We start from the raw sequence: 12624 nt of genomic DNA on the forward strand, positions 1-12624 counted from the left end.
CTACTTCCTAGCTTTGAAAGAGAGCACATTTTACATCCTTATGGAAACTTTTTTTTAAATGATGTAACAACCAATTCTGTAGCATATAGAAAATGCATAATGTCCTGCAAAAATTAATGTGTAGTGGAAAATTATCTCTTTCAGATATTCATCACTTACTATTCACTGATTTTCATGCTGAGAGGTTCATGCTTAGACTACTCTTCAAACAAGTTTATCTGAGTTGAAATTTTTTGCCTCGCTTCCTTTGGACGGGAGGTTGACATTTTCATATTAAATTCATAAACATATCTTCTACTTATATAATATTCAAGAGCCAGCCATGACTGCGAGAAAAACCATGAGGGTACTCACGGCCTCATTCTTTTACCACTTCCTCTCCATCTCCCCACTGCTTACATAGGAGCTCAGCTTCCTCTTAAAATCCCTTTCAGAGAACTCTGGAAATTTTCAGGATGTTTTGCTCGGGAACAAGGCTGCTCATGTTGTACTAATTCTGGCTTCTCATTTCCATCTCTTAGTTCTGCTTCTGTGGGAGCTGCCCTCCCTGAAAATGTGTGTTTCTGTAGTGGGGTACGATCCACTGATGTTCCTGAAGGAAGAGCAGTTCTTTAGGTGCCTGACTCGGTGAGGACCTTGTCATTGATGCCTTAAAGCATCAATGGTCATGATCAGAGCCTTACATAGTCTTTCATGAAGTCAGCTCCTTCACCTGTCACCATCCCATTTTTCCCTCCACAGGTGTCATGTAGGGAGGAGAGAAGGAAATTCTTAGCATCTTCTTTATCATCTTTACCATTTCTTTAACCTTCTCCAACCAGTCATATCACGAACAAGCAAACAACCAAGCAAAACCCAAATATTTTCTTCTTTTAGTCGAAACACTAAAACTAATATGAATATTAATTCATGCAAATGAAAACCCGCAATGATCACCTACAAACCAGTTACAAATAAACAAATTTGGCCTCAGTTGGAAACCTGGCTACACAGCAATGCCTCCATTGACTAGAGTCAGTCAGTTGCTTGTTTCTGTTTTGCAAAATCAATCCAACAATCATTTACTGAAGGCTCATAGAGTGTTGCTCTGGGGGATATTGAAATGAATACAGATAAAAAGCAAGAATGTAATCTTCTTAATGTCTTCTGTTTAGAATAGCTTCTACTTCACAAGGCCTTTTTGTTTTGTCATTTATTTTCAAATTAATTAAAATACAGCTCATTATTTTCCAGGCACAAATATTTGCTCACTATATTTAAACATATAAATATTTAAACACATAAATATCCACTGCTAATTGCTAGGCAATTAGCAGTGGACATTTGACTGCAAATGGAGTAGAGCTGATTGTAACATTATATGCAAATGAGGAGTGCTGAATCTAGTCATGCATTGAGATTTCCAGACAGTAAAAAATTACACCCTCTCTAAAAACCCAAAGCTTTACATTCAAAGGTCTACCCAGGAATAAAGGCAGTAATGGATGTCACTACTTGTAGTTATTTACTTTAATCACCAATGCCAAAAATGATATTTAGATGATGATTGAGAACATTAGCATCTTGTAAATATCAAACATGATTATTTCCTGTATGGTTCTTGAACCCTTCACTCTTAAGTCAAATATTTTCTTGCATATCATTTTTAATAAATCAGAACAAAAGCTGAAATGAAGACATCATCTTATTATTTAATCATTTAAAAAATAAACACAATAGCTATTACTCTTATACTTTATAATAGCCTGAATATAATCATACCTACTTCTGGAGAGACAGATTTTCATTCATAAGACAGTTTTCTGAAATCCTCTTCTCATTTATCAAACTGGAAGGATTGGCTAATAAAGCAGTCAAAATTTAAAAATATATATTTAGTTTGCTTGACCTCTTTGTTTTAATTTAATGAGCTCATCTAGCTTAAAATATATATAAACATGAATATGTGTGTTTCATTCTTCCACAGAAGTTTGGAAGCAATACGGGCGTAAAAGGCTTAATTCATCATTTCTTTGCCACCTCGATTAGAGGTTTTAAGCCTATTCCTTCGAGCTGCATGAGTCATATCAGAAAATATGAGAAATCAACATCTTGAAATAACTTGAATTGAGATTTGTTTAATGGTAGGATGGAGCCGTATCTCACAAAGTGAAAGCTTTTTATTAACACTGAAGAAAATACAACCATCATTAGGTGAGAAGATTAAAATGGAGCTTGCGAAGGATAACTTTGGCTGTGGATGTTTCCACGCTGAGAAGAAATGTCTCTGCCCTGATCAGATGCTAGTGACCTGCTCATTTCCTGCATTTGCTATCACCAACACTTCAGTCCTAATTTCATATCTACTGATTGGTTTCATATCCTCCTCCCTCTTCTCTTCTTGTCAAAATTGGAGCCACTTTTCAAGATCTAGCTCGGGATTTTGCTCTGAAACCCTTCCTAATCCCCCCCGCCCCGGTTTGATTTAATCACTCCTTCCTCTTCTTAACAGCACTTCTAATCTGTACTGGTCCTTTGACCCTGAATCATATGCTACTTTATATGGTTCATTGCATTTTCAAGCCTATTTGTCTGATCTTAGCTAGATTAAAAAGGCTTTGAGGGCAGAGGCTGTTTGTTTCTGTGCTTATATTATCCAGTGGCTGTATAGGGGGAACAATGACATGTTGATGACCTCAACTAATCCTTTTGCTCCAGGATACGTGGCTTCCTCAGGACATGCCATGCATATGTGAGGTCTATTTTAATTCATAACATCCTAGATATGGCTCCAGAGTCACATAAAGCTAAGTTTGAATCTTTGATCCACTACTTACTAAATGGGATTTTTGGGTACATTTCTTAATTTCTGTAAGCATCCATGTACTCATCTGGAAATAAAGGGAATAATAAAATTGTGAGGATGAAATTAGATAATGGCTAACAATCACCTGGCATGGTTCCTGGCCAATAATTAGCACAAAATAGTGGCAATTATTATTACTATGGGTGTTGAAGCATGGTGGACCCTCAAGTGGCTCTGGTCAGTCGGGGAGGAGGATTGCTTAGAGAGTGCACAGAGTGCTGGACTCTATTCGCCCGTCATCAAAATCTCAGGGCCAAACACAATGCAGTGAGCTCACACTTAATGTAGGGCAGTGTCAGGAGAGAGGCAAAGTATGAATGAGAATCATACCAACAAGAGTCCCTAATGGTAATAATACTAGAAATTAGGCATCTGGCAAGTACTGTTTCAAGGTGGTCTTTTCAGTTTGGTTGATGACATTGAACAGCATCTAAGATTTCTGAAAACAGAACCAGTTTTTCTGAAAGGGAGGCTAGGGAATGGGTAGGCAGGGTTTTAGGTGCTTTGTTGAGTAGATGAGAGTTTATTTTGTTTCATGTTAACGCTTTTTCTTCCAGCAACTGCCCAAAGCCCCTCTTCCTCATGTTAGGGCTCAGAAGCTGATACCCCAATACATGGCGCTTTGACATGTTGAGTTGAAGGAAAAGCCTCAGGTCTCTTTGACCTTCCCCTCCACTCCCAATCTTCTGTCTTCCCCAAAGCACAGGGTGAAATTGTTCTCTGAAGTTCCTTGATCTGCCTAAAGTCTGGAACTGCCAAAGCATAAAACAATTACCTCTGTTCCCTTCCCTGAGTTTGTATTAATTGAAATCACTTTTAGGGAAGAAAGACTGAAGTCTGTTAACACGCCTGGACAGACTTTTGTCATAAACCATTGTCTTCTGCTTCAGTCCCATTCAGTATTATATAGAATCATTTACCAGCCATTGTCTGCTCATGGGCCCAACAGACTTTGTCCCAGGCCATTGTATATTCTTCAAGCCTATTGAATTCCCCTAAAAATAATTTACTACTCCTCCCATAAAATCATCCATATTTCCTCATCTCCCGTTATCCTAAGAAGAAGGGTAGATAACCACTTGTACCCCACTGGGTGTTGGGGTGATCACTCTGTGATTTCTCCGCTGCATGTTAATAAGAATTTGTATGTCTTTTCTAGTATTAATCTGCCTTTTGTTGATTTTCTCACAAACCTTTGGAGGGAAAAAGGGAAATTTTCCCTTGATCCCTATACTTTTCTTCTTGTTTGTAGAGTCACCTATTCATTGCTACCATTTTCTCATCTCCATTCTCTTACCAACCCAGTGCAATAGGGCTTCTCCTACAGGTCCTCTGAAATTACTCCAACCAAGGACATTAGTGTTTTTCTTGTTTCTGACTCTATGGATTCATTGTCATTTTGTCTTTCAACAGCATCCAAATCTATAGACCACTCTGTTATCCCTGAGTTTTTCTCTGCTTTTTCTGCTGTCAGATCAATCATAATCACTTGGTATACTTTTTTTGCTTCTCCTACTCACTTTTCCCCCGCGTTTCTCTTTCTCCTGTCATTTAATTGTTAATATTCCTCACAATTCCCTCTTTGTCTCTGTTATAACTCTAAATCCCCTCCTTTAGTGATGTCTCCGACCCTACCAAGTAGTAAGCACCTAGCCAGTCATGGCGGTTCACACCTGTAATCCCAGCACTTTGGGAGGCTGAGGCGGGCAGATCACTTGAGGTCAGGAGTTTGAGAGCAGCCTGGCCAACATGGCAAAACCCTGTCTCTACTAAAAATACAAAAATTATTTGGGCATGGCAGCACACACCTGAAATCCCATCTACTTAGGAGGCTGAGGCAGGAGAATTGCTTGAACCTGGGAGGTGGAGGTTGCAGTGAGCCAAGATGGCGCCACTGTATTCCAGCCTGGGTGACAGAATGAGTGAGACTCTGACACACACACACACACACACACACACACACACACACACACAAAGTAGTAAGCACTCAGGAGTTCCATAACCACCTTTACGTTGATGGCTTCTAAATCTCTGATATCAGTCCAGATCTTTTTCTTGACCTCAGCTACAGGGCCAACTAACTACTAGATTTCTCAGACTCTACTAAGACAGAACTCTAGACCTCTTCCAATTCTCCAAATTTGTTCTTCCTCTCCTGTTCCTTCTCTCAGGGATTGACACTATTATCCATCCTGTTGTTATTCAAGTAAAATAGACTCACATCCTTCTTGACATTTCATTTTTTTATATCCAATTAATCACCAAATTTCTACTCAAGCTTCCTGAACTTGTTTTCTTCTTCTGGGTAGATAGGTCTTGTTTGATAATTCATCTGCAAATATATAGACTAGAGTGCTTACTTAAAAACTGCTCTCTTGTTTTTCTTTTCATCTACCTGTTACCACATAGCTTAATCAGTTTTGCCACATTCCTTTAAGTGTGGACTTAGAAAATATACCCCCAAAAAGCTTCAGTTTCATTTAGCTGGGTGTGGTGGCACACGCCTGTAATCCCAGCTACTAGGGAGGCTGAGGCATGAGAATTGCTTGAGCCTGGAGGTGGAGGTTGCAGTGAGCCGAGATTGGGCCACTGCACTCCAGCCTGGGCGACAGAGCAAGACTTTGTCAAAACAAAAACAAAAACAAAAACATGAAAAACAAATTTTAAAAAACCCAGTTTTTTGAAATTTTAGAATCAGAGATTCTAATTTTTTTCTATCATAGGCCAAATATATTGTTTGTTAATAATGGTAAATATTGTCCACAATAAGCTGAGCATAGTGTACTCAATAGAAACGAATGTGCATATGACTACAATCCTAATATAAATGGAGCTTATGCCAGTACTATTTACAGTAGTACTATTTGAAATAATGCTCACAATAAATTTTATGCTTATTAAATAGTAATTATACATAATGTAGAAAGTCAAATAGTGCTACAAAACTTGTAATAACAACACTCATTAACTTGACCTCCTTCCAGATCTGTTTTTTTTCTTCTCCAAGGCAATCACTTTCAATTCTTTTAGTTACATTTTCAACACTTCTATTGTTGTCTCCTTATTTCTAAATTAAATGCTTATACTGTGACTTCTTGATTTTGAACTTTAGGTATTATTTATTGACTTCCTGTTTTGAGAGTTTTGCTTTCTTACACCACCCCTCCCCCTGCCTTTCCCCCCGATTATTCCTTTCTCCATCTTCCTGATAGATTTACATATAATTTCCGTTTAAGTTTAGAATTTTCGTTACCATGACTATGGCTAGAGCTGAGCCCTGTAGTGTACTACATATAATAACATTTTTGTTTTACTACAAATGCTTTTACTTTTCCTGGAGTTAAAATATTCTTATTTTAATGTGTTTTCTTACATTTCTTTTTACCTATTACTAAATCAGTCATATGCTTTGCACAAGCACTATAAAAATCTTCTCAGTATGGTCAGGTTTTTTCTTTTTTCTTGGCGAATTCTTCCTGGAAGTCTCTATCTGACTGCTCTAATCTTAACTGGTTACATTCTAAGCCTGCTCCACAGCTGTTGTTTTAGACACTTACATTCACTCTTTTTTGGAAATTCCCTTTACTGTTCTCCTTGGTTCTTTGTAAGATTACTGGATTTCCTGAATACTGTTTCTTAGATTACATTTTACTTGGTAAAGCACATTCTCCCATACTTTCCTGAGAAAGGGGTTGGGGCAATAATATTTTGTAGAAACTTGCATGTCTGAAACTATGTATCATATTGTCACATTTGATTAGCTGTTTTGCCAGACATTGAATCTTAAATAATTTTTTTTCTGAAAATTTAAGCCACTTTTCCATTATTTTCTATTTTCAGAGTTGTTACTGAGAAGTCTAATAATGCGTGGATTTCTAGTTTCTGTGTATAATTTATTTTTTTCTCTCTGAAGCTTTCAGGGTCTTTCTCCTTGATACTCGAAAGTTTTGCAATGATGTACTATGGCTTGGGTCTTTCTAAATTATTTCTCTGGGCCCTACTTGGATCATTTAAATCTGGAAACTCACATCCTTCATTTTGGAATATATTCTTGTATTATTTATTCTAGAATTGTTTCTTCTTTGTTTTCTTCTCTTGATCCTTTCATTCTATTTTCTGGGTGATTTCCTCAATTTCATTTTACAACTTGTCTATTAAATTTTTGCATTTGCTACTACATTTTTAACTTCAAAGACCTTTTTCTTATTCATTCATTCATTCAACAATATTTATTGAATAATTATGATATGCCAGGGACTAAGATAGGTTCTGGAGATAGACACAAACCCCTGCCCTTGAGGATCTTATGTTCTAATCGTTGAAGGCAGATATGGGATTGCAAGTACCAAAAGGTGGGTGATATTACTTTTTTTTTTTTTTTTGAGACAGAGTCTTATTGTTGTTGGCCCAGGCTGGAGTGCAATGACAGGATCTCCATTCATTGCAACCTCTGCCTTCTGGGTTCCAGGAATTCTCCTGCCTCAGCCTCCTGAGTAGCTAAGATTACAGGCACCTGCCACCATGCCAGCTAATTTTTGTATTTTTAGTAGAGACTGGGTTTCACCCAGTCAGGCTGGTCTGGAACTGCTGACCTCAGCTGATCCACCTGCCTCAGCCTCCCAAAGTGCTGGGATTACAGGTGTGAGCCACCATGCCTGGCTGATACTACATTTTAAAAAGGAAAGTCTGAGTAGGCCTATTGCAAATGTTTGATGATGCTTGACTGGTCATCATATTTATAAATGAGGTATGAAAAAGTAATTGGAAGTACTTTGTAAATGTGTGCATGTGGGGGATGGATTGTTTTGTGAAACATTGGGCCTTACCATGGATTAACTGAGCATTTAATCACTTCTTTGGGCCCTTTGTGTTGAACTGACTGCTTTCTCCAGGAGGAGCTTTATTCTCCTGTCTGAAACTTATGTGCCAGACTGCCAGCATTCTGAAGCCAAGTCAATACATAGATCATCTCTCTTTTTATTTGAGACAAGGTCTGGCTCTGTCGTACAGGCTGGAGTGCAGTGGCATGATCTCAGCCCACTGCAATCTCTGCCTCCCAGGCTAAAGCCATCCTCCCACCTCAGACTCCCAAGTAGCTGGGGCTCCAAGCACGCACCATCATGCCCAGCTAATTTTTATATTTTTTGTAGAGACAGGATTTCACCATGTTTTCCAGGCTGGTCTCAAACTCGTGAGCTCTAGTGATCCACCTGCCTCAGCCTCCCAAAGTGCTGGGATTACAGGCCTGAGCCACTGTGCCCAGTCAATATGTAGATCACCTCTTAGTTACCCTGTTTCTGACAGGGACTCTACTTGAACCCTCAGGTGTGATTACTGTCCCTGAGGCAAGAGCCTCTTCAGCTTTATTTCTCCTGAGATTGAATCCCCTGTTTTATTCCAGAATAGGGAAGGGGCAGGTATTTGACAGTCTATGCTTGGGAAGAAGACACAGATGTATAACTGATTTTTATACATATACTGACATTTGAACAGTCTTCTTATTGTCAGCTCTGACCCACCCCCATTTTGAGAGTTATAGTTTCCTGGTGGCTCTGGTCTCTGAACTCTCTAGGGTTCTGAACCATGAGAGGCACTGCTTCCGTCTGACAACCACCATTTCCCCCAAAGCTGACAGTAGGCTTTTAGCTTTCTCTTTTCTGTTAACTACTGCTCCTCTACCCACACTTCATCTTACAAAATTTTATCAACATCTGTCACCCACCAGTATCTCTGAACTCATGTCTTTTGTTTTCGAGGGTTTATACCGATTTCCTTTGCTTTTATTTTAGTGGAGTTTGGGAGGAAGACGAGATAAACCTGCCCTATTTAACAAGAAGTCCAAAATAACTGACTTAATCCAAATTACTTGAAAACCTTTTTCAATATATGAAATAAAATTTTCATTCTTGCAATGAGAATAGTCTTTCATTCTTGCAATGAGAATAGTCTTTCATTCTCTATGAATTCTCCAAATAATTTAGTGATTAAGAAAACAGATCTATTTTCTTAATATTTCATAAGCCTTTTGGTTACATGCTAAAACAATGCATTAATATTCTTATAGGGTAATCATATTTGAGTTGGTTCATTAGACGTTATTTTAACATTCTGAGTAATTTGTTTTTTTCTTATTAGAAAGTCTTTTGAATTGTAAGGCATAAGGAATTTTTAGGTGTGACTCCTAGGTCTAACATTTAAAAAAATTCAAAACACACTGTCTTAGCAATGTTATTAGAATTAATCAAACACTAAAATTTTGCAAGCCTGACTCCATAGACCATAAAATATTGGAAAGATCACTTGCTATGAAGTCAATAAACTTGGAATTTAATCTCAACTATACCACTGGCTACATGACTTTAAATGAAACAAACACTTTTGACCTCAAGTTCTTACTCTTTAAAATGGGGCTTAAACTAGTTGGCCTAATACTAATATTGAATGATTCTTTGATAGTTACATAGAAATAGATTGGATGTAGAAATAGATAGAGATATGAATTGCATGGCACTTGCTCACTAGAATGTGGAAAACTGCAAAGGACCCATGAATATCAAGCAAGGAGAAATAAGTCACATAGGTTGCCTGCCATTCTTTAATGCTTATTTTCTTTCAATTTTTTCTTTTTAATAATCTTACTAAAGTGAAGCTAGGGCTGTTAGTGGTGGCAAATCCATATGGGTCTGCCGCAACCTTACTTCTTGCCTCTTTAGAAGAAAGAATTCAACTGGGGGCGTTAGGCAGAGGGAGAAACTGAGGAAAGTTTTAGAGCAGGAGTGAAAGTTTATTTAAAAGCTTTAGAGAAGTAATGAAAGGAAGTAAGGTATACTTGGAAGAGGGCCAAGCCGGCGACTTGAGAGATCAAGTGCACTGTTTGCCCTTTGACTTGGGGTTTTGTATGTTGGCATGCTTCCAAGGGGTTGCATCCCTTCTTCCCTGATTTTTCCCTTGGGATGGGCATTCTACACGAGCAGTGGCCTGTCAGCAATTGGGAGGGGAGCATGCAGTGTATGTACTGGTGTGGTGCACATGCTCACTTGAGGCATTCTTCCTTTACCAGACTAATGTTCCTAGGAGGTCATCTACCAGTTAAACTTACCATTTTTACCTTTTAGTGTACATGCTTGAGCCCACTTGCCCAACTCCTGAGATCTTATTGGGAAGCTGCTGATCACGAGTTTCATACTTTTTCTCTCTATTGGGAGACTGCCTTTCCTTGGCGCCAGTTGTGACCAATTATTATTTTAGAGAGGCAGTTTAGCCACCACCAGGCCATCACTTCATAGTTGCCTGACATTCCTGGTGGCTGGGGGAACCCTCACCTGCTCTGGTTATGTCTGCCTGACTGACTACTGTAACAGGGCCAGGTCATTTCCTTGCTTAAACATCTTACTATAGTCCATAGGATAAAGATCATCACTCCTTCTACTCATGACCTATGCACAGCCATTGCCAGTGGTTTCAAAAGCCTTGCACATCACAAAGGCTCAATAAATGTTATTGATTTGAACTGAACAGTAAATAGATCAAGATGGTATAACTGCCTGTTAGTGCTCATAGCCAATGTTCTAAAACATTATTCTCCTGTCTATTTTTTTTGTCTGGCTGCAGTATAGCTATGATTTCTAAAAAACCCTATAGTTTTCTGGCTCAGGAAGACACTTTACTGGTGAGTCAGGGTATAGAGATCACTGAGAATGAAGATTTTACTAGTAAAATGATGTAAATAATCTAAATATGAACCCTTCTACTGCTAAATCAATTAGAGTCTTTTCCCAATCCTTAGAGGGAAAAAAAGTTAATAGATTTGCTGAATTTTAACTATTTCTCTCCTTTATTTTTCATATGTTTTTGATATTTACTTGACTACCAGAGTTAAAGCAAATGATTCTCAACTTGCTTGAATCATTGTTTTAGATTTATTGTTTAGAATCATTGTTTTAGATTGTTTATTTCATGCTGCTTTCTGTGTGATTGCTCTAGGAACAAAGTCATGAGCAGAAGCCAGGGAGGCATGAAAGAAAAAGTCTTGTGGTGCCCACACTGAGAAGATGCTAAGCAGAGATATAAGGAAACAAAACTGAGAATTGAGGGACAATCCAAGGGAAATAATTGGACTGGGAAATGGTTTCTCCTGGCCTGGAAAAGACATGTCACCACAGAACAAATCTGATCCAGAGAACAATTTATTTTAGTATGCCTCATTTTGCTATTTCATTAATTCAGAAATACTTGGCCTTTTTTTCTACTGTTATTGTGGAGGCATAATAGGAAATGTAAACATATTGGTACAAAATAAGAAATAAGTTATATGGCAGGAAGACTAGAAAAATTGCAGCCATTTTGTTCTTCTTACTATAAGCTCTAATTTTCCATGATACTGCTCTACATACAGGATCTTTATTAAAAAACAACTGAAGTGATGATATTACATTGTCACATCAACATTTGAAATTAAATGATCAATGGGTGATATAAAAACGGCCAGCACATGGTACATTTTGTAATACTTTAAGTCACATTGTTGAGATCCTTGATAAAGATATGATTTGCTTTTAATCTGGCACCATCATTTATTTTGGGCAAAGCTAGAAAACAAATAACATAATTTGCATAATGAAACCATTGAGAGAAAAATCAGTGCAATTTGTCAGAGGTATCTGCACCATTTTGACTTAGAGTTTAAATTCATTCAAGTTTATTTCTTTCCTTACCCCAACTAAACAATGCTTTTGATTTATTCTTGCCATTTAGTGTCATATAAAATAAAGCGTTCCACTAGGAGGAGAAATAATTTGTCAAGTAGAAACTATATTAAATGAAACATTCTCTCTGGTATGTTTTTAATTTGTTTTGTTCCCATTTTGCTATTGTAATTTTTCCACCTGCCAATGGAGATAAGGGGCTGTTTCATTCTTACTCTTTTGGCGCGTGAAGGCCACACGCTTGTTTTGTTAAGGAGGGTCCACCCATCACCAGGAGGGACAGAAGTCAGCTCAGGAAGGGAGACCCTGCCGGGGGACTCAGCCATGAGGTATGGCCAGCCATGAGTCCAAAGACAAGTATTCCTGAGCACCTGACGGCTATTTATCAAACATTGTTCTAGGCGATGTGGGGAATTGTAAGAGAAGCTCAAGACAGTGTTCTTGTCTGGGCTGATGAAACCTTATCCTAATTCAGGCTACGATGAATAGTTTATGTGCATTCTGAATGTTCCTATCCTTTCCTTGTTATATGGCAGGAGTTTTTGATATAGGGTCCATGGACCCACAAGAGGCCCTTGGATAGAACGCAAGCGGTAAAATTCCATCTTTTAAATAATTAACTACTAACTGAAATTTAGCCATTTCTTCAATTACATATGTTGGCACAAACCACAGTAGTATTAAGAGTGTCTCTGACCTTGTCAGCAGTAGAAAACACTGATATTTTTATATAATATCACAGTTGTTGCGGATATCTTGAAACATCATTTATGCTTTATCACTATTTTTGAAAATTATAGTAGTTATTAGACATGCAGCTAGAGTTTGTTACTTAATGCATTCATATAGAAAGACATCATTAAATCACATTTTTCTGGATACTTTTATAATTGCACTTCAGTGCAATTCGTGTCTTTTGTAATCCTACGTATTTTTTTTCATACATTCAAACACTCATCTGAGGAGTGGTCCACAGACCTTAACAGTTGGCCAAAGGTGTCAGCAATACAACAAAGGTATGGAATCCTTATCTATGATGATCAGATTAGGTAATTTCTTTATTCACTTATATTT

General features: G+C 37.9%; 1 long non-coding RNA gene across 1 annotated transcript in view; it reads left to right on the plus strand.

Moving 5' to 3' along the window:
* The window catches only part of LOC129491806 (uncharacterized), a 69786-nt gene extending 58693 nt beyond the window's left edge, over positions 1-11093 (plus strand). The window contains exon 3 of the long non-coding RNA XR_008660619.2: positions 10829-11093. This is a non-coding gene — a long non-coding RNA (uncharacterized lncRNA). The remainder of the gene's footprint in view (positions 1-10828) is intronic.
* The last annotated feature ends 1531 nt before the right edge of the window (positions 11094-12624 follow it).

Source organism: Symphalangus syndactylus, chromosome 10 (genome assembly GCF_028878055.3).
Source record: "Symphalangus syndactylus isolate Jambi chromosome 10, NHGRI_mSymSyn1-v2.1_pri, whole genome shotgun sequence".
NCBI lineage: Eukaryota > Metazoa > Chordata > Mammalia > Primates > Hylobatidae > Symphalangus > Symphalangus syndactylus.